Consider the following 21,691-nt stretch of genomic DNA (forward strand, 5'->3'; position numbering starts at 1 on the left):
GAAGGAAGAGTAATCTGCAAAGAGCTCCTCATCAAACTCAAAGGTTACCGGATCACTGCAGTGTGTTCCGCAATCAAAGAAACAGCTGACTGGATACTTACTTGCGTAAGAACTGGTAAAAAGGCAAATATGTACCCCGATAGCCAAGCGGCAATTAGGGCCCTAGGCTATATTATGGTGCACTTGAAACTGGTCAGGGAATGCATGGTCTCACTTTCGATTGCATCACAATTTTTCGACATAAGGATAATCTGGGTACCTGGTCATAGTGACATTGCAGGAAACTGTGAAGCCGACAAGCTGGCCAGACAAGGGACCTGTGAGAGGATTTCCCCGCGAAAGGGGAGAATCGGGACCCCATTGATCGGCGATCTACTTCTGGAGGAATGGGCTTTGCACCAACTTAGCGAGCGCTGAACAAGTACACGAACGTGTAAGATCGCGAAATCCTTTTGGCCACGCTTGGGTCGGAGGCGTTCTGAGGATGAGAAAATCCCAGCTCTCAAATTTTGTGGGCATCCTCACGAGGTACTATCCGCGAGGTATACATGCCGTGAGACTCGGAATTACTTCGAGTCCTTTTTGCGTCAGCTGTATGGAGGAGGAGGTGGAATCATCTCGGCACCTGCTCCTTAGCTGCCCCGCTCTCGCGAAACTAAGATTTAAGCATCTTGGTTCTCACTTTTATCAAATATCTGATGAACTTCATCAGCAGCATAAAGAGAGTAACATAACCGCAAATTAGGTATCGTTCGTTGTCCACAAACACTCAACCTCCCCACCCCTCTCCTTTTCTTCCTATCGTTTTTTCTTTCGTCTGTGAACGACCACGCACCCACCAAATAATGGACAAATGCAACAGCTCGCCTGACACAACACTGTTAGCGCTGGTCTGATAAATGGCATAACCTGGCGAGCTATGCTATCGCTTGCATCAGACCATTTGCTCATTATCATCTCACGGATCACCGGTGATAAAGCTAATGGAACCAGATTCGCGGACACCTTCGCCACTCTTCCCATCCTCACCGATGTGCGCGTAGACGAACGCGGAATTTACCGGGACCTATGTACCAATTTCCCAGCTTAAGCAGCTGTTCTGGCAATTGAGCGTAATTTCCTACGCCTGTCCGATCCCGGGGATCCTCGCATAAAGCATTTCAAATTGTAGATCCGGCAAGAGGCCTAAATGGGAAAAGCACTTGAATACCTGCAACTTCACCATTGGTGTGAGTAAGCTCTGGTCCACTGTAAGGTTCCTGTCGAACCCGACGAACCACAACGACAAGGTGGATATCACCTTCAATGGTTGTACTTCGTCGTATCCGAAGGGATACGCGAGCTATTTTAGCCGCCAATTCATACTGCATCCTCCGGCCGACAGATCCAAGTGACGTGCCTCCAGACGGCTGCACAAACTGACGAAGAACAGTGCACCACCTGCTTTCTCCAGCGATGAGGCTCACGGGGCCATCAACCATACGCAATCTTCTAAAGTCATTGGCCTGATGGACTAAACATGCTGATGTTGAAAGAGCTGGGTTCATTGGGAGTAGAGTACCTCACAAGGGTTTTCAATTTACCTATGGCCACTCAGAAAGAGTGGTCCACTACTGAAACCTGGGAAACGCGCCAAGAAGAGTATTCTTATCGTCAGATAACTCTCCATTTTTCCAGTAGTGTAGACTCTGGAAGCCCTTCTACCACCATTCTACACGAAACATCTGACCCCAGCCTCACACCAGCATGGCTACCGAAGAGTGCACAGCACCACCACAGGGAGAGTGGTCCACTACTGAAACCTGGGAAACCCGCCAAGCAAGGGGATTCTTATCGTCCGATAGCTCTCCTTTCCCCAGTAGTGAAGACTCTGGAAGCCCTTCTGCTACCACTCTACACGAAACATCTGACCCCAGCCTCACACCAGCATAGCTACTGAAGAGTGCATAGCACCACCACTGCACTCTCCGCCATTAACACTCAAATAAACCGCGGGCTTAACGAAAACCAAATCTCAAAACAGAGGAAAATAAAACAAGGAGTTCCGCGGGGTGCTGCTTTTCACCCTTGGTTTTTATCTTATATATCCCGAAACCCCCCCAGCCACCAGAGGGAATCTCCCTGGCCTCCTACACCGACGACAGCACGATAATGGCGTCAAGAATTGACATCAATGGTCTGTGCACCAAGGTAAACGACTACCTCGCCTGCCTTTCTCGCTTCTTCACTGCAAGGATCCTACGACTTCCCCCACGAAGTCCACGGCGACCCTCTTCACCACCTGGACAAAGGAAGTCAAATTGCAACTCAAGGTAAAAGTCGATGACACACCAATTCCGACTGTTAAAAATCCCAAAACTTTGGGTGTAACCTTCGACAGCTTGCTACCCTTATCAGCGCATACAACCGCTATTGCCACTAAAGCCCAGAATCGCAATAAAGTCCTCAAATCGCTTGCCGACAGCACTTGGGGCAAAGATAAAGAAATGTTGCTTTCGACATTTAAAGCAATAGGCCGGCCGGTTTTAAACTATGCTGCGCCTGTCTGGTCGCCTGGAACCAGTGATTTGCAGTGGACGAAGCTACACACTTGTCAAAACACTGACATTACGACTGCGACAGGATGTCTACTGATGTCCCCAATACAACATCTACATGACGAGGCCCAAATGCTCCCTGTGAGGGAGCATAATAAACTGCTCAGCAAGTAGTTCCTGTTAGGGTGTTACCCCAGGTTCTACCCATGCAGACACCTGCTTGAGCCTTAGCCACCTCCCAGGCATGTCAGGAGGGCCCTCCCTAACTACCCGAACGAGATCCAGGACAAAACAGACCGACTATTACTGGATCGGACAGTGTACAGACAGACAATTAACGAGATTCATCTGGAGGCTCTTACCACCTTCTTCAGCTCCCGACCCCAGAATGCCGTCATCGGGCCGACACTAACCACCTTTTCACATGCCCCATCAAACCCACTCATCTAACTCCTTTCTCCCTCTGGACCCAGCCTGTCGAAACAACAAGTTTCCTGGGCCTACCGTTAGATGAGCTAGACGAAGACTATCGGTAATTATACTACACTGACAGGGCAAAGTTACTGCTAAAACAACAATAACAGAAGTTGGCAGAAGACGGATAATACATATTAAGAAATTCCTTGTAAAAAAACTAAAACATTTTAAACTTTTATGAGAAATATTTAGTCAGTGTTTTTTCTATAGTTTCTATACATTTTGCCTAGGTACATCTTTACAAATTAAATTTCACAAAACAAAAACAAAAAACTTCACTTCAACGAAGCAGAAAAAGTTTCCGTACACATGAAAACAGGGATTCCCCGCAGTATACAGTGACATATTCGTACCCAATAACGGTTTTATTTTAGTTTGTCGTTGATTTTGCTGTGACTACATTACTTTGGAGTTATTTTATTAAGTTTTTGTGTACAAGAAATAGCAATCGCCCTCAAAGCCAAGGAAATTGGTGTTGGCGAGAGAAAAATTATCCTGAAACTTAGAAATGAAGGCAAATCTTTCCGCGAAATTGGGCAAATCATAGGAAGAAGTCACCCTTCTGTGCAATATGTCACGCAAAGCCACGTTCTGGTCGACCTAGCAAGCTGACCCTACGTAAAAAACGAACCATAATAGCAATCAGTGAAAAATAGTCCTCGAATTACGACTTCTCGAACTTCCAACTCCTTTGGCTGCATGTGTACGACGGACGATACTGTACGTAAAATACTTAAAAAAGAAGGGTATCGCGGATGTGTAGTTCGTAAAAAACCGTATACGAAATAAAGAGAAAAAAACGCATGGATTTTGCACACGAATATGTTTACAAGCCTCCAGAATTTTGGAAACGTGTTCAATTTTCGGATGAAAGCAAATATTGCATATTTTGCATTAAAGGAAGAAAACTAGTGTGGCATAAGAGCGGTACTGCTCCCCGAAAAAGAAAATCTTGTACCAACTGTGAAGCATGGCGGAGGAGGTGTGATGGCCTGAGATGTATAGCGGCGCAAGGAGTTGCCAAACTTGTTTTTATAGAGTCAACAATGGATACATTTTCTTATTTAAATATTTAGAGACTGACATAATACAAAGCGTTCAAAGCGAGCATATAATGTTAAGCTCTGGTTGCAATGTATATAACACAAACCACGAAAAAATGTATAGAAATTGTAGAAAAATTACTGACTTAACATTTCTCATGAAAATTAAAAATTGTTTAGTTTCTTTTTACATTTCTTTGTGTACGGATACTTTTTTGTATATCCACGAAGTCTGAACTAGAAAGTCGCATTTCAATTTGATCACAGTAGTATCCACTTTTTGTTGTGTGATATACATATGCACAATATTAAAAACGAAAAATCTCATTCGAAAATCTCTTTTAATACAAAGACCGTTAACAGCAGAAAACCGTTATTAACTAGTTCGCCACGACTGAATTTATTGTAATTGAATTTCTTTCGAATATAAAGGGTTTTTCAATTGGCGCGGGTAGATTTTGGCGCACTGTGGCAGCCATTTTGTTTTGGTCACATCTATCAAGTCTTTTGTTTATTATTCAGTTGTTTATGTCAAATCATCATGGCAAGTTACACGATTGAACAGCACGTTCAAATGATAAAACTTTATTATCAAAATGAGTGTTCATTAACGCAAACGTTGCGCGCATTGCGCCCATTTTTCGGTAGACGTGGTGGCCCTTCCAATTTCTTATGGCCCATATTGAACCATATGGACCTAGACGACATGTGGTTCCAGCAGGACGGCGCTACGTGCCACACAGCAAACCCGCCCTTATTGAAAAACCCTTTATAATAATGGGGGTGATTTGGGGTGTAAGGCAGATCGCCTCCGCGTGGTGCACCCTGGGTAGCGCTAAATGATCAGCGGCCTCAACGGCCCTCCTGAACGATGACGCCTCCTCGTAAATTTTTTCCCCGGGGGGTAGTCTCTAATGGGGGTCATGCGTCGAAATCGACGCGTAAGGCAGTGACCAAGGCTGACACCGAGGGAAAGTCGGAACCGACTTTCTGATTTCACCCGAGGGCTAAAGGTGGGAGTCCCCCTTTGATAGGTAGCGGATTACAGACGGAACCGTCTGCGACTCCTAGAGTAATGGCACTGGATGGGGGAGCCAGTACCAGCAAAGGACTTTCCCCTAGTTTTCCGGAGACTTCGGAGGTATCTCTTCAAGGACCCTCCACTAGGCTTAAACGGCAGACAGGGCAGAGTAAACGGTCCTTCTCTTATCTTAGTACGCTACGAAGATTCTGGAGCGCTACGGTGGCCAGAATGAATCTCAGCTATCTGAAAAACATTCGCAGACGCTCGAGTGGGCCAGGAAGGTCATCAGAGGAGCAGAAGAGGGCAGTGGAGAGGGAGTGGAAGCGAATGCACCACAACTGGACTCGGGAGTAAAAAGGCAGCGCTCCCAGGAGGAGGATATCTTCCAAGAAAAGAGACTCAGGATTGGTGATGTCCCGCCAAAATCGTTTAGCGAAGTCGCTAAACAGGCGGGCTCCATCATTCTCGGAGTGATGGACAGTGGCAGGGAAGACGGCGCTTTCTCTAGGGTGGAGTGGAAGAGGGTAGCGTCCGCCATCTCTGCAGTCTTCATGAGGGAAAACCCTGGAAAGCTATGTCTGATGTCCGTCTACATGGCACATGACGACGAGGTGGAGCCCCCTCCAGTGCTGCTAAGGGAAACCCTGACCGAAGCAAAATGCAGGAAAATCGGCGTTATTATAAGCACTGACTCGAACTCCCATCACGCCCGCTGGGGAAGTTCCAACATCAGTGCAAGAAGTGAGTTACTTTTTTTTTCTTTTTTTTTTATATCTCCCCTTTATTTACAGTCTGTTATACATTAACAATATGTAATTTTTGTACAATTAAGGTCTATTACAATATGTTCTTTTACCAATGTAAGAAGAGTCTGTTATTATTATTTATTATTTATTGTTTTTTGTGATTACACTGTAAATCTTATAGTTAGATCAGTCGGTGTGTGTCGCTTTAATCTTCGTTTGATATTTTCTGCCGGTGCTATTTTACACATTTCTTCGTTTTGGTGGACTGACAGTCGCTGTATATGCTTAGTGCTACATTTTGTGATTGTTTCTTGGATAGTGTCTACGTTTAAGTCATGATGTATGGCTTCATTGGAAATAAACCAACCAGCATTTGTTATATTTCGTAATATTTTGGATTGTGTTCGCTGTATAAGCTGAATATTTGTGTTTTTAGCCATTCCCCATATTTCTATTCCGTATTTCCAGATAGGAGTAATAATTGTTTTGTATACAGTGATAGTTTTGATGCTCGTCCGATTAGCCAACTTAATTGCCGGTACTTATTCTTGATTTGATTTCTTTTGTTAATTATATGCTGCTTCCATGTTAGTTTTTCGTCAATAGTTATTCCAAGATATTTTGTTGCTGGGCAGATTTTTATTTTGTTGTTTTTTAAGGTTAGATTATATTTTGATGTCTTTTTGTTTGTATATATAACTTGTACGGTTTTGTCTTTATTAACTTCTATACCCCATTCGTCAAACCAATTTACTGTATTGTTTATTAATTTTTGAAGAGTAAAGGTCGCCAGTTTTTCGTCATTGTTTGATGCCATTAATACAGTATCATCCGCGAACGTTGCTATCATTGTATTATCTGTTGTCGGAGTTGGCACATCTGCGGTGTATATTAGATATAAGAGAGGACCTAATACACTGCCTTGCGGTACTCCAGCTGTCATTGGTAGAATATCGGAATATTCGTCTTCATATCTTATATAAAATTTTCGATCAGTTATGTAGCTCTTCAAAAGTTCAAAGTAGTTTTGTGGAAAGATTCGTTTGAGCTTATGCAAAAGTCCTTTATGCCAAACTTTATCAAAGGCTTTTGCTATGTCTAGGTATACAGCTACACAATATTTTTTGTCATTCATATCGTTAAGTATTTTGTTAGTAACCCTGTGGATTTGTTGGACTGTTGAGTGTTACCGTCTAAATCCGAATTGATGGCTTGGTATCACTTTTTTTGCTGTAAAAATTGGTTCTAGTCGGTCGAACAATATTTTTTCAAACACTTTTGAAAGAATTGGCAATAGGCTGATGGGTCGATATGAGGCAGTTTTGGTGGCATCTTTTCCTGGTTTGGGTATGGCGGTAATTTGAGCAATTTTCCATAGTCGTGAGAAGTATTTAGTCTCTAACATGCAATTGAATATATTTCTTATGAATTGCAATGCTATTTCAGGTAACTCTTTTAAAATTTTTCCATTTATTAAATCGTATCCTGGAGCTTTTTTATCGCTTAGCTATCTTAATTGATTTTTAATTTCGCTTATGGTGGTCTTTCTTGTTTTGATTTGCGGAACGTTTATTATGTTATCAGATTTAATGTTATTGTTTTGATTATCCATTTCGCTTATAAATGTGTCTAAGAAGTGTCTGGCTAGGGTCTCGGCCTTTTCTTTGCTTGTTTTTGCCCATGTGCCGGCTTTTGTTTTGATGGGAGGTTTATGTATTACAGCGCCATTAATGTGTTTTGTTGCTTTCCATAAGGAGTAATTTGTAGATGCTGCTGTTCCCAGGTTTGCCATATAATTTCGAAGTTTCCTCTCCTTATGTTTTGTAAGTAATGTTTTTCGCTCATTTGTCGCTTTATTAAGTTTGGTTTTATCTGCTGGATGTCTGGTGGTTTGCCATGTTTTGCGGATTTTTCTTTTTTCGCCGATTTTCCCCTTAACATAAGTTGGGATATTTTCTTTATTTGTCATTTTCGGGGTGGGTGTAGAGGAAGCAACTGCTTGTATTACGCTATCATTGAAATATACAATAGCGGAGTCAATTTCATCTTGAGTTTTCAGTGATATATTTATTTTGAGTTTTTGCTCTAATATTTGGCAAGCATTAGTTTAATTCGTTCTAGAATTATATAGGCCTAGAGATTGTTTTATTTCAATAGGTCCAAGTAAGGTCATAATTAATGGTGAATGCTCTGCAGATAGCTCTAAACATGATTTTATTGTCGGATTTTCATATGGCATATTTTTAATTATGCAAAAGTCAATTAAGTCCGGTTGTTTTTTCGTATCTGTTGGCCAGTAGGTTGGCTCACCTGTGCTAATAAACCGACTATTATATTTTCTAATGGCTTCAATTAATTGCCTCCCTTTTTTATTTGTTAACCATGACCCCCAAAGTATGTTTTTAGCATTGTAGTCTCCTCCGGGTAAGTATCGATTCCCTAGCGATTTTAGATAATGCAGGTATTGTTCTTTTGTGTTGTTATATTTGGGGGGACAGTAGACTGCAGATATTGCTATTTGCCCTTTTGTGTCTTCTATGGCTATTGTGGTGGCTTGGATGTTTTTATCTCTGTATACCTCCAGTTCATTGTATTTAATATTTCTTTTGATAATAATTGCTGTCCCACCGTGCGCTTTGTTGTCGGGTTCATTTGTGAAATGTATATTATAGTTCGGTATGTTAACAAAAGTTTTGTCAGTGGCATGAGTTTAAGAGATCATCATTATATCGATTGATTTATTTATTAAGAATGATTTAAGTTCCAGAACGTGGCGAGCAAGTCCATTCGCATTCCATATAGCTAAATTAATTTTATTCCTTTCGTTCAACGAGTTTGGTAACGAGCAGTGTTAATATGTTACTTTTTGATTGTATTTTAAACGAGTACTTTTTTATCTGTAAGAGGCATAAGGACCCCACTATTATTACCGCAGCCAGAGAAGAAGTGCTTGACCTCAATCTGGCTTCTTCTTCACTGATAAACCGAATCTCCGATTGGAGGGTGCTAAATCCTCACTCCTTCTGGGACCATAGGTATATCCAGTTCTCTCTCACTGAAACTCGTCCAATACGATCCCCCTGCAGGAACCTGAGGAGGACGGACTGGGATACATATTACAGAAGTCGTTTGAACCTACTCCCCAAAGCACCGGGAGAAAATCCAGATCTGTCAGAAGAAGCGATCGACGAACTGGTGGAAACTTTTACCTCAGCTTGCAACAATGCCCTGGAAACGTCTTGTCCAATAAAAGCTTTTTTCAGGAAGGAAAAACCGCCTTGGTAGACAACGGAGCTCTGTGAGCTTAGGGCCTTATGTAGACGCCTTTTTAACAGAGATAAAAGAATTAGGTCTCCCTCGGGATGGGAGCTGTATAAAGTAGGGCTAGGAATATATAAGTCCGAAATTACTAAGGCTAAGAAGGACTCTTGGAGAAGCTTCTGCGAGAGCGTAGAGGACTGCCATGAGTCCTACAGGTTTAGATGAGTACTCACGAAGAGTTCCGCTGCGTTGGGGTATTTAAGAGACGAGTTGGGACGTTGGGCGATGAGCGGCGAGGAGTCACTGAAGTTACTTCTCGACGCCCATTTTCCTACGAGCCCAGCACCTAGCAGCACCGACCTGGATAGCATTTCAACTTGCATTCGGGGCGGGGGCTGGTTGCTAGATAAGCGTCGCCTGGCTTGGCGCATTGACTCCTTACACCCTTACAAGTCGCCTGGTCCTGACGGCACCATTCCTGCCCAACTGCAGAAATCTGTGGAGGTATCATGCCGTTGGTTGAGCCCTATCTATGCGAGCTGCGTAGCCAGGGGCTATATAAAGAGATCATGGAGGGCCGTGAGGGTTGTCTTCATACCCAAGGCAGGCAAGAGCTCGGATGTCTCCCTGCAGGAGCTGGTGAAAGGGGGCTGCAGGGTAATTGCCTATGCGGATGACGCAGCACTAATAGTTAGAAAAAACTTTTGGATACTCTGTACAACTTGATGCAGGGATACCTAAACTCAGTTTTTGGATGGGCGGAAGACGGAGCTTGTCCTATTTACGAGGAAATATAAAATACCCAGAGCTCAACTCCCTCACTAGAGGGCGCTCCTTTGATGCTTTGTGACAAGGAGAGCTACCTAGGTATTATCCTTGACAGCAAGCTTACATGGAAGCCCAATATTGAGGAAAGAGTGAGGAAGGCAACAATCGCCATGTATGGGTGCAAGGGCGCAATTGGCAAAAGATGGGGCCTTTCGCCTAAAGTTGTTTTTTGGCTACATAATACTATTTTAAAACCTATCTTGTTATATGGAGTCATAGTCTGGTGGAACTCACTAGAGAGGACGACATTGGTGAAGAAGCTGGATGGATCGAAGTTGGAAGGAAAGGTTGGCGGAAGAGTTTTCTGCGAGGAGCTCCCCACCAGACTCAAATTCAGCTTACCGGACCACTGCAGTGTGTTCCAGGCAGATGTAGCCGCCATCAAGGAGGCAGCTGGGCAGGGAGTGCGACTGCGTCCGAATTCTTTGACATAAGCCTCATCTGGATTCCTGGTCCCAACGACATTACGGGAAACTGTGAGGCGAATGAGCTGGCCAGACTAGGGAAATGTGAGATGATTTCCCCGCAAAAGAAGAGAATTGGGATCCCCCTGACTACGAGCGGTCTGTTCATGGAAAGATGGGCATCGCGCCAACTCAGCGAGCTTTAGGCAAGTACACAAACCGAGGAAGAAACCGACAAATCTTGTAAGAAAGACGGTTTTTCGAGTGATCATGCTTTGGATTTTTGCTGCTTCAGCAGGGCTACTTCGCAGCTACCTTCGGTTAGCTTGGATAACTTGCAAGTTGCGTTTACTAGCGGAATATCAATTGGGAAGTGGGGTGTAATCAAAATACGGTGCTTTGAATAGTCATCGACCAGGTCATGGTTACTCAGATGGTTATTTTTACCGAAGCTATTTGCGAATATTGTGTGGCCTTGGCGACGAACTCTCCAAGAGCTTCCTGCAAAAGATATTCGCGAGCATCGGCGATGCCTGGAGGAGCTTCTAGCTTAAGCTTAGCGCGGCTAAATTAGGAGACCAAGAGCATTCATTTAGATTCTGCGAATGAGGATAGGCAACAAAGCCCTACTAAAATATCTGCGGATCATCGGATGACTGAGATATTTTGAAGGCAGATCTGTCGCAAAAACAATCTACCATTCTTCATAAATAAAGAGAGCATTATACCATATCTCTAAACAAGGCGGCAACCCAAGGACAGAAAAATAGTGGAGGACGCCCAACTCATCGACCCGCCTACCGGACACATTTAAATATCATGGGTCCCACTATTGTTCAAATTACCCTCCAGCACTCGCAACGGAAAGGCTTTCCTCTTTCAGGTGTCGATATCTCCTTTATTAAGAGAGAATCTCGTGAAAATTATGAGCTCTAAAGTTAGCTTTCCGAGTAGCTGCCGCAAACAATATCGTACCTTAGAAACCGATAACGAAGATTATTCAATATAAGTTATTCCAAGGGCAGCTGACAACCATACAAGGATAGGTTAAGGCCTATAACAGCGATATTCGTCAAGCAAAGCTGTCATCCTGCAGAGGTTTTGCTCGAGTACTGCCGCCGCTAGGACTATTTTACAACTTTTCCAGATGCAAAAGTCTTTAAACGGAAAGATATTCCTTGAGTCTGGTAATCACAAAAATTTTTTGATTTCCCTTTAGTATATCCTCCCACTTTCTCCGCAGTTAATTTTGGAACTGTTCGTGAAGACAAATGCACCGAACTATCAGATAAATATGATATCATTCCATAAATATAACTAATTAAAGCCTTTCGACATTCGCCGAATCAGCTATCTCTACAGACATGTCTGGGGCATGCAGTCTCCTCCTTAGTATAGAAATGACGGTTCAGGATGCCCCATGAGATGGAAGTCCCGTGAAACCAAATCGTAAGTATCACCGGAGGACGAGAAACGACTTCTCGCCTCCCATGAATGTTGATAAACCTAGTCTAGCCCGAGGGCGTGAGAGTCTTTCCGAAGTTGCTCGCAAACGCCCAGGACCAAAAAGCTCGCCAAAGGACCTCTTAGTCTGCTAACGAGGGGACTAAAGAAAACATATTCTTTTTTAATTGCGACTCCACCAGAGCTCGCCCAAGGACGGCAATGCAACAACATTGGTTGTTTCCTCGAAACTAAATCAGTTTTCAAAAATCCTTGGAATGCTAAATGGCAGCTCTTCCGTTTTACCATTGAGGAAGGTCGGAGCAGCAAGAGGTTCCCAAAGTTGTATGAGCAAGAAGTTGAGACCGAAGAAAGAGATCGGAAAAAAGTCGTGGCGACGTCCTTTTGTGGAGCAAGAAGTTTAGACAGCTGAGATGCCACGTTAGAGGCCTGTTCAATAGAGCAAGGGTGATTTGAACTCTTACAAACTTTTTCCTGCTTCATATAATAAAGAGTTGTGGAGATCCGAATGGGCTACATGGTGGGAACACTGTAGGAGAACTAATAGCATCCCAACAGGGATACGCTTTGAGAAAGCACTCATAAGAAGAAAGGTAGGATTTTTATTGAAGGCAAAAACCCAGAGTAAATGAGTTCATCCTACTGACCACTCAGCCTGCGATAATTTTTTCTGAATATATAGGATGGGCCACCCCTTTCTTCCATACACTGCCTCCTAAGCATAAAAACTACAAGACGCTATATTTTGACTTTCTCTTGAACTCTTGAAGGTAGTTTTATCGCAGGCAGAGATTTCAGTGCAAATAACACTGGGGATCCAGAATAACCAAAACAAAATGAAAAATCTTTAGGGAGCAATGATGGAAAATAAAAGTAACTTTTAAGCTACGGAACACAAATTTATTGGCCGACTGATATGCTGAAGCGACCTGATTCGATTGACTTTTATACAACGAAAGATATCAAACAACCTCCACATCCATAACTAAAATGAGTAACAACAAATATAAGATATCCCATAAAATCTTGGAAATAATCAGAAACAAACGAAAACTAAGGTAACATTGGCAATCTGCACGTTCACTAGACATTTAAAAAGGCTGAATATAGCAATAAAAGAAATAAATAATGAATAAATGGGAATAAATGTGAAATGTGGATACGGACGGAAATTTTGAAAAATATAGCGCTTCACTACTAGAACTACAAACTATACTCTAGGGAAGACATGCGAAAAATTCGACAAAGTAGCCATGCACCAACCTCCTCTAAAGCCAAGGAAAAATTCTTTGGCGAACACTCTAACAGAAAAGGAAAAAGTCCTCGCTGACCATTTAAAAAAAACATTTGCAAATCAAGGCAATTAAGGAATATTTTTAACTCAGCATTACGAATGAAGTATTTTCCACTTCCTTGGAAAGTCGCCGAAATCATTGCCATACCTATACCAAATAAAGACGCTGTGCAGCTTCTTCTTCTTATTACCATCATTATTCAAACTTTTTGAGAAACTTATACTTGACCGCCTTGACCTCATACAACAGGTGTGAAACTCGGTGGAAATTCGGATTTCGTCGAAAATATTCAACAATGGAACAGGTACATAGAGTAATAAATAAAATATTGGCAGAAATTACTAAAAGGAATACCTGTGTTGCTGTGTATCTTGATGTAACGAAAGCTTTTGACAGCGTGTGGTAGAAGGGGCCACTATTTAAATTTAAACAGTATTTTCCACGGGACTTCGATCTGATAATGAAACGCTATTTAACAAACAGATACTTTTATGTAAAATATGGAGACAAATACTCTAATATTCAACTCATGGAAGCTGGGGTACCTCAAGACAGTATACTAGGGTGTCAAACTGCTATGAACCCAGTAATATTGTTTTTTAGCCACTGCTAGGTGGTTTTTGTCTTATGGGATGGAGCGAAATCTTATTGATCGATAAATTTTTTCCCTGGACACGATTTTCTGCTTTCTAAAGGAACTTCTACGTGTTTTTTCTCGAACGGCTTTTATGGCAGCACTGGATCAAACCATGCGAGGACGACCACTTCTTTTTCAGCCTGTCACTTCAGACGCTTAGGAAAAAAGATTGATGTGCAGCAAACAAACATTCTCGAAATATTAAGTTTTTTCAACAATTCGTAAATCTCACTTGCTTGATTACCACACTTGTGTAATGCAATCACTGCAATGCGATTTTCCTTAGCTCCCCACTCCATTTTCAACAAGCGAAATTTACCACGAAACTGAGTTAATTTATGAGTAGACGATTCATACGAAAAAATAACGGAACTTTTTCTACAAATTTCTTCTTGTCGTCCATTGTAAAATTTTGCACAAAATTTATGGGAGGACTTAGTATAGGGTTTTTCAGTAAGAGCGCTTCAACTTTTGAACTTTTTTGAATAAAACACAAACGGTTTGACTTTTTTAACTATTTTTTTTTTTATTATCGAGTTTGAACATATACATTTAAGTATGAAATTCGATTTCTTTTGCATGATCACCGCGTGCACGTTTTACGAAGTCCAATCGTTGAACCCAATTTTCGACCACTCTTTTGCATAAAACGGCCGAAATTCCAGCAATTTCGCGTTCAATATTGGCTCTGAGCTCACAGCTTGCCGGCTTGTTACTGTAGACCAATGACTTCACATAATCCCAAAACGGGACGGCTTGTTAAATGGACCGTAAAATGGCCGTAATGCTCTTAAAGTAGCAGCAACAGAACTATTATTTTCATAAAAAATTTGCAATCGTTGCCCAAGTGTGTAGCGTTCCATGATGAAATGTATACTAATGAAGTTTACAAATGACAAGCGAAAAATAAAAAATATTGCGTCGTTCGCCCTCCCTATCGGAAAAAAGTTGAAGTGCACCTATTGAACAACCCTATAGTTTACTTTAACAAGAAAGTAGGATATACATATCTGAGAATAAACAATTTTCAAATTCCGATAGACGCCAAAGCAAGATACCTTGCAATGACTATTGACTCCAAAATTCTCTGGAAAGACTACAGTGGCTTCTTGGCTGGCACTCGAAACTATCATTGCTGAATAAAATACCTATGTATCATACGAAACGGCAACCTTGCCAATCTGTGAATACGGCATATAAAGCTGGAGAGTTGCAAATAAAACTAACATCAACATTATTCAACGACTACAATCGAAAATAATCAGAACAATAACTAAAAATCCTTGGTACGTCCCAAATGAAGATATCTATCGTGACCTTAATATCGATACAGTAACAGAAATCATTCGTAAACGCAGCACAAACAATATTCTGCGTTTAACGAATCATACATAGAAAACGCAAACTCCAAACAGCTCAAACGACCAACACCAATACAACTGATAACCAGGTGGCTCAATAAGTTTTGCGATTCGATAGCTACTAGCCTAAATGTTTTTTTTTTATGAACGTATGTGAAGTTTCATTTCAAACTGTTTAGTCATTCTTTGTTCACAAGACATTTAGTACGGATATGTCACAGTATTTTCTACAATGGAAAAAATTAAGGGGAAGGTTTAAAAGCAAAGGAAATTTATGAACGAATTTTGAAAGTATATAAGTGTATAAGTTAGTACAATAGAAATATGAGTTGTTGAATTTAAACTTGATCACACATGCCTTGAAGACGATACACGTCAAGCACGTCCACAAACAGCAGCAACACCAGAAATTGTAGAAAAAATATAGAAAATCGTATCGGAAAATCGTTAAGTGAGTGAAAGAGATTGAGTAGAAGCCCTAGGCATCTCATTGGGGAGTATAGCAATATTTTGACTGAAGTATTGGGTTTCAGAAAATTGTGTGCACAATGGGTGCCGCATTCGCTAACAATGAAAAAAAACATGCCCGGATAAAGTGGATTTTGTGCGTCGATTCATCACAATGGATGAAAAATCAGCCAAGAAAATGTTAGCACCAGTTTTTTGGGATGCAAAAGGAATATTGTTTGTGTATTACTTGCAAACTGGTAAAACAAGAAATTCTGAATATTAGAACCTTTTAGACCAACTGAAGGAAGAAATTTCTGAAAAAAAAAGCATTTTAACAATGGCTAAAATCTATGAATTTAAGTTCGAATTGTTGAGCATCCACCGTATTCATCAAATTTGGCGACTTCCATCTGTTTCCAGACCTAAAAAATTCATGCATAGAAAGCGTTTTTCATTAAATGATGAGGTCATAACAGCTTTGGAAGCGTATTTTGCAGCCCTTCCAGGTGCTCACTTTAGGGATGGAGTTCATAAATTGGAATCTCGTTGAAACAGGGAGACTATTTTGAATAATAAAGTGTATTTCAAACCATTATATTGTGTTTCTTACCGAACCGCAAAACTTATTGAACAACCTAGCACATTAGAACCTCACACAAATATTCAACCAAAATGTAACATTGATAACGATTATTTACGAAATCCAAGCTGTAAAAAAAGTTACTTAGTGTCATAAGGCAGGTTTAATTAATAAAGGAAGAAAAAAAACAATAAATGCAAAAAAGACAATTTTCGTACTATTTACCAGGAGAAGGAAACTTCCCATGATAGAACAGTTACTACAGTTACTACCGTGACTACTAAAGCGGCAATTGCCTTTTTCGCAGGCATACGTTTGTTTGCTAAAACAGAACCCATATGTCCCCCAAAATACCTTACTGGTAATTTACTACTGTTGCTAAACCAATCTTATTTACCTATGTTTACAGGTCAAGATGCAAGATTTATAAATCCATGTACAAATTTTATTAAAAAAGCTTACTGCCGCTTTATTATCTCTTAAAAAAGAATCTAGACTTGTTGGCAATGCAAGCTCTAATACTGAGCCTCGCCAAAAACAATAAATACGAATTACAATAAATATGAGGACGGGAAGAGGGTTATATTTGTATTCTTCAACATTGTTTCTCACGTATGGATCTGGCCTATCTCGCCTATTATCCAAACTCATTTCTATAACTCAATAATTTGAATATTTATTTTTAGTTGCCAATTAAGCTAGACTGTTATATGTACTCGTTGTGTCCATAATTTTTTACTCTGTTATACCCAGTACTTAATACAAATTGAATAAGCAAACGCTAATTAAAACACGACTTGTTGTCTTATTAAGATGGACCAGTGTTTCAAGTCCTATCCTATCCCACAGTGATAGGATGACAATGACGGGATCATTTGTAAATTTTCCTCTAGGCAATCAGCTATTTTCGAATCGAACGGTACCATTCACTATATCTTCTTCCCCTTCCTTGATCTTCCTCTTTTTTCTCTCTGCAGTGGTATCACATACATAGCCTTTCACACAACACAACACTAAAAAATTATCCGAGACAGTTCGTATTGAGAACGAAGACATAAGGCTTTTTACTTTATTGCATATGTATGTATATTCGATTGTATAAATGCGGCTAGTCCGCAAATATCGCTGTATTGCTACTGTTAACAGTCTTGATTTATTGTCCTATATTTGTTTGTTTACCCAAAATTAGAACAAAACCTTTTTCTGACTTAATCCAATAGTATTATATATAAATAGCTTACGATATGAGAAGTTAAAATACGACATGGGTTTCTAAAGTTTCTGGAAATTGTCTATCAAATTTCTCATCACCTTTACTCGCGTAATGTGGCAACCTCATCCTTACACATTCTTTTCCTTCTCTTCTTCGTTTTTCTCCAATAAAAGTTTACAGTTGTGAAATCATTGTCCCGCCCTTATCATTGAAATATTTGAACAGGTTCTGAAATTAGCACGCTTCAACTGCGCGAATGTTTTAAAAGCTGGTAATCAGTCGCCATAGCCGAATGGGTTGGTGCGTGAGTACCATTCGGAATTCAGAAAGAGCATAGGTCAAATCTCGGTGAATGACCAAAATGAAGAAAATGGTTTTTCTAATAGCGGTCGCCCCTTGGCAGGCAATGGCAAACCTTCGAGTGTATTTCTGCCATGAAAAAGCTCCTCATTAAAAAACTGTTATCTCCCGTTCGGAGTCGGCTTACAACTGTAGGTCCCTCCATTTGTGGAACAACATCAAGATGCACGCCCCAAAGAGGAGGAGGAGCTCGGCCAAACTCCCAAAAAGGGTGTACGCGCCAATTATATATATATATACATATAATCTGGATATCAATTGGAGAAAAACCGAAAATAAAGGAATCAATTTTAGCGGACGAAAAAATTGGGCAGTAATAAATCGTCACAGTATGGAATGAGCTACGGTATAATCAAAATTGAACCACTCCGAAAAGATAACTTCGATGCATGGAAAATATTTAAAAGCGTTGTTAATAAAAAATGTCGCATGGAAGTACGTGTAAGGAACAGCCGTGAGACTGGTAGCATCCACCCGTAGCCATTGCAGAATGGAAAGAAAACGACAAAAAACCCAAAACTGGTGGCCTCATCTTGTCGAGTTACAGAACATTAAAAACTGTGCAAGATCGAAAGATATTTGGGAAAAATTGCACACTCTGTATCAATCTAGTTTACCTGCACGACAAGCTATGATACTGAAGTCACTCATTTTACACAAAATGACTGACGGCGGCGATATGTAAGAGCACGTACACTCATTTTTCGAAATTGTCTACAAATCGGCAGAAATCGTCAATGAAAAAATGCTAAGAATTTTGCTTTTGTATAACATTCCGAATAGCGATGGAGACGCAAGAGAAAGTGTAGAAAGATCGAGGCGGTAAAAGTGAAACTTTTAGAAGAATTTGAAGCGCGAAAAAGTAACACCACTTCGGAGGCAGAAGGTGCTCTTTACGTTAACGAGAACAATTTTATGAAGAAAAAAACCAGAGGTGGCTACAACAACAACAGAAAATAATGCAACGGTAACAATTACAAAACTGACTACAAGGGCAGCAACAACAACAGCGTGATTCAAAGCTCGAAAATTGTTGTCTTGATTCGGCGGCAACTGCTCATATATGCACAGAACAAGCAAAGTTCGTAAATTTTAACACTGCGAACGGCAAGTCTCTAGTATTGGCTGATAATAACTCAACAGGTATAGAAGGCTACGACGATATTTTTATAAAACCAAATGCAGAGGTCAACGTAAATTTGAGGAGGTCACTGTACGTCCCTGATTTAAGAACAAATCTACTGTCAGTATCCAAGATAGCCGACAATGCTTTCAGACTGATATTTAAGAAAAATTATGCAGTGGTATTCAACCCGACTACCGGTGCCGAAATATTTGTTGCACAACGCGATAATGGGCTTTACTAAGTGAAAGACCTACCCGAATATAATGCTTTGGTAAAACCAAAAGAGCATTCTCTGCAGGACTGGCATGAAATATTTTTTTTTTTATATTTGGCCCCTCAAAGAAAATGACTTGAAGTCGATTCTAAGCAAAAACAAAAGAAAAAAACCAAACGCTCGTAGAAATGGCGCGCTGCCTTTTGATCTAATCCGGCCATTTTCCCATGTTTTAGGCGGAAGTCGTCAACACGGCAAATTACATACGTAATTGTTGCCCAATTCAGAACCTGACGGTCAATCACCGTTTAAGATGTGGATTGGAAACATACTCAATGTAAAACATTTGCAGAAGTTTGGCAGCGTAATTTATATGTTGAACAAAAAAAACAGGTAAAGGCCAAGAAAATTGAACGAAGCAGAGATGTCATATTGAAATTGAAATGACGAAATTAAAGTAATATCGAATTCCAGAAATGTAGACGATTCACAAAAATGCTAAGAACCAGAGGCTGAAGAAATCGAATTAATAAATACGAAAACCGGAAACGGCGATAATGAAATTACAAAAGTCCTACTGAAGAAATGCAGAAGACGTCCGAAAAAGCTTAAAACTGGAAAGAAAGGTAGACCATTTCATTTAGCAAACTTAATTTAAGGTCTAGAAAACAGCACAGAAGCATTTATGCGCCCCGAAGCAAACGAATGGAAACAAGATATGCTTAAAGAACGCAATACGCTAATGAAAATTGTCTAACGGCTTTGTGGTAACAAAAATGTCAAATCCAAATGGGTAGGAGTTGATGGCATTATAGACAATCGAAAATCCAGATTGGTCGCAAAAAAGTTCACCCAAAGAGCCGATATGTCGATGACATTATCATATCATTACATAACCGCAGTTCTTTAAACCGTATAAAGAATAACTAGCATTAAATCCAGGAATTAAATAGAGTAAGTGCCTGTAATTACTCCTGCAAATTCAGGAATTGAGTAAGTGCATGTCTCCGACCACATTAGAAGTCGAAAAACTTATGTACTTAGCTGATTGCACTCGTCCTGACATCGCACATACTGTCAGCGTATTATAGCGGGTTTTCGATATCTCACACTCTACGCTACGCAAGCGCCGATTGGGGTTCCTATACCCATGTTCAAAAGTCTTACACCGGATTTGCATTCAAATATGCAAATGCCTGTATTACTTGGGAGTCCCGCAAACAAAAATCCGTGGCTACATCTAGCTCCGAAGACGAATACTCTAACTCAGTAAAGGAGGTCATAAAGCGATTTTCCCATGAAAGTTTGCATGGGTTCCTAAGCCGCCGTAGCCGAATGGGTGCGTGACTACCATTCGCAATTCACAGAGAGAACGTCGGTTCGAGTCTCGGTGAAACACCAAAATTAAGAAAAACATTTTTCTAATAGCGGTCGCCCCTCGGCAGGCAATGGCAAACCTCCGAGTGTATTTCTGCCATGAAAAAGCTCCTCATAAAAATATCTGCCATTCGGAATCGGCTTGAAACTGTAGGTCCATCCATTTGTGGAACAACATCAAGACGCACACCACAAATAGGAGGAGGAGCTCGGCCAAACACCCAAAAAGGGTGTACGCGCCAATTATACATACATACATACACACATGGGTTCCTAAGGTATTGTACAAATTTGAATGAGAGGTTCCAAGGAAAATATTGAAAAATACTATTTCGTACGCTAATGGTATGAAACGAGACAACGAATTATGCCGTCGATTGCTATTTTTGTCTAATAGCGCATTAAAAAGGTTTTCTGAAAAATTGAAACGAGGTATACTGATCATTAACAAAACCATAGCCACATGCTAACAATTCAACTGCTTCTGGTGCCTAGTTCAATGTTGAAACGGGACAGAAAGTAGCTATTGCTTGACAGCAGGGACGGAAATTTTGAGTTAGAAAATGCATCGAAGGTACTTTTTATCCACCAAACTAGGCTTAATCACCTGATACGAGATTTAAAATTAGCCCACTGATAAAGCAGAAAAAATTAGTTCAAGAATGGAAATTTTGCGCACCGGAATTGAAGGTCACATAACATATTACTCATAGATCACTGGTTAAGATTTATTCCAAAAAAAATGGTTTAATTCCTTGCAATGATGGGAATGGATTAGTGTTGCAGTCTGGCCATAATCATGCCTCCGCTGAATGTGATTTGTTTATCTATGTAATTCTGAAACCAAATTTAAAAGCAGTTTACTGCATAAGCTGCCATCTTTGTCGGTCACCTATAGTGCTAATTTCAAAGAAGTACTAGAAAAATTTTATACGATCATAATATTGTTACAAAACGCGAATGTTCATGAACCAATCACGTCCATACCGCGCGAATGAGATATCAAAACAAAAACATGAATGCGCCTTGGCGTCACATGGCGGGCACATATGGGAAAGGAATAATAATTTAGATTGCGAGACAAATAACAGTTTATCCGGCGAGACCATTAACAATTTAGATAGGTAGCACATATACATATGTATATAAGCAGAGGTGCACGCGCATAAAAAAACGACTAGAAAGCGATAATCAACAATTTGTCTTAACTAATCAACAAGCGGAATATAATTTTGGTTACATTTTTATCTACAGATAATGAATAATTCTTCCAGGTTATACATCTGGTGCAGTA

At 40.5% G+C, this 21,691-nt stretch overlaps 1 protein-coding gene across 2 annotated transcripts in view; it reads right to left on the reverse strand.

Annotated features, from left to right (window-relative positions):
- LOC129251166 (plasma membrane calcium-transporting ATPase 1) overlaps positions 1-21,691 on the reverse strand; it is a 267,827-nt gene that overhangs the window by 86,980 nt on the left and 159,156 nt on the right. The gene's annotated exons all lie outside the window — the stretch shown is intronic.

This window comes from Anastrepha obliqua, unplaced genomic scaffold (assembly GCF_027943255.1).
Source record: "Anastrepha obliqua isolate idAnaObli1 unplaced genomic scaffold, idAnaObli1_1.0 ptg000009l, whole genome shotgun sequence".
Lineage (NCBI taxonomy): Eukaryota > Metazoa > Arthropoda > Insecta > Diptera > Tephritidae > Anastrepha > Anastrepha obliqua.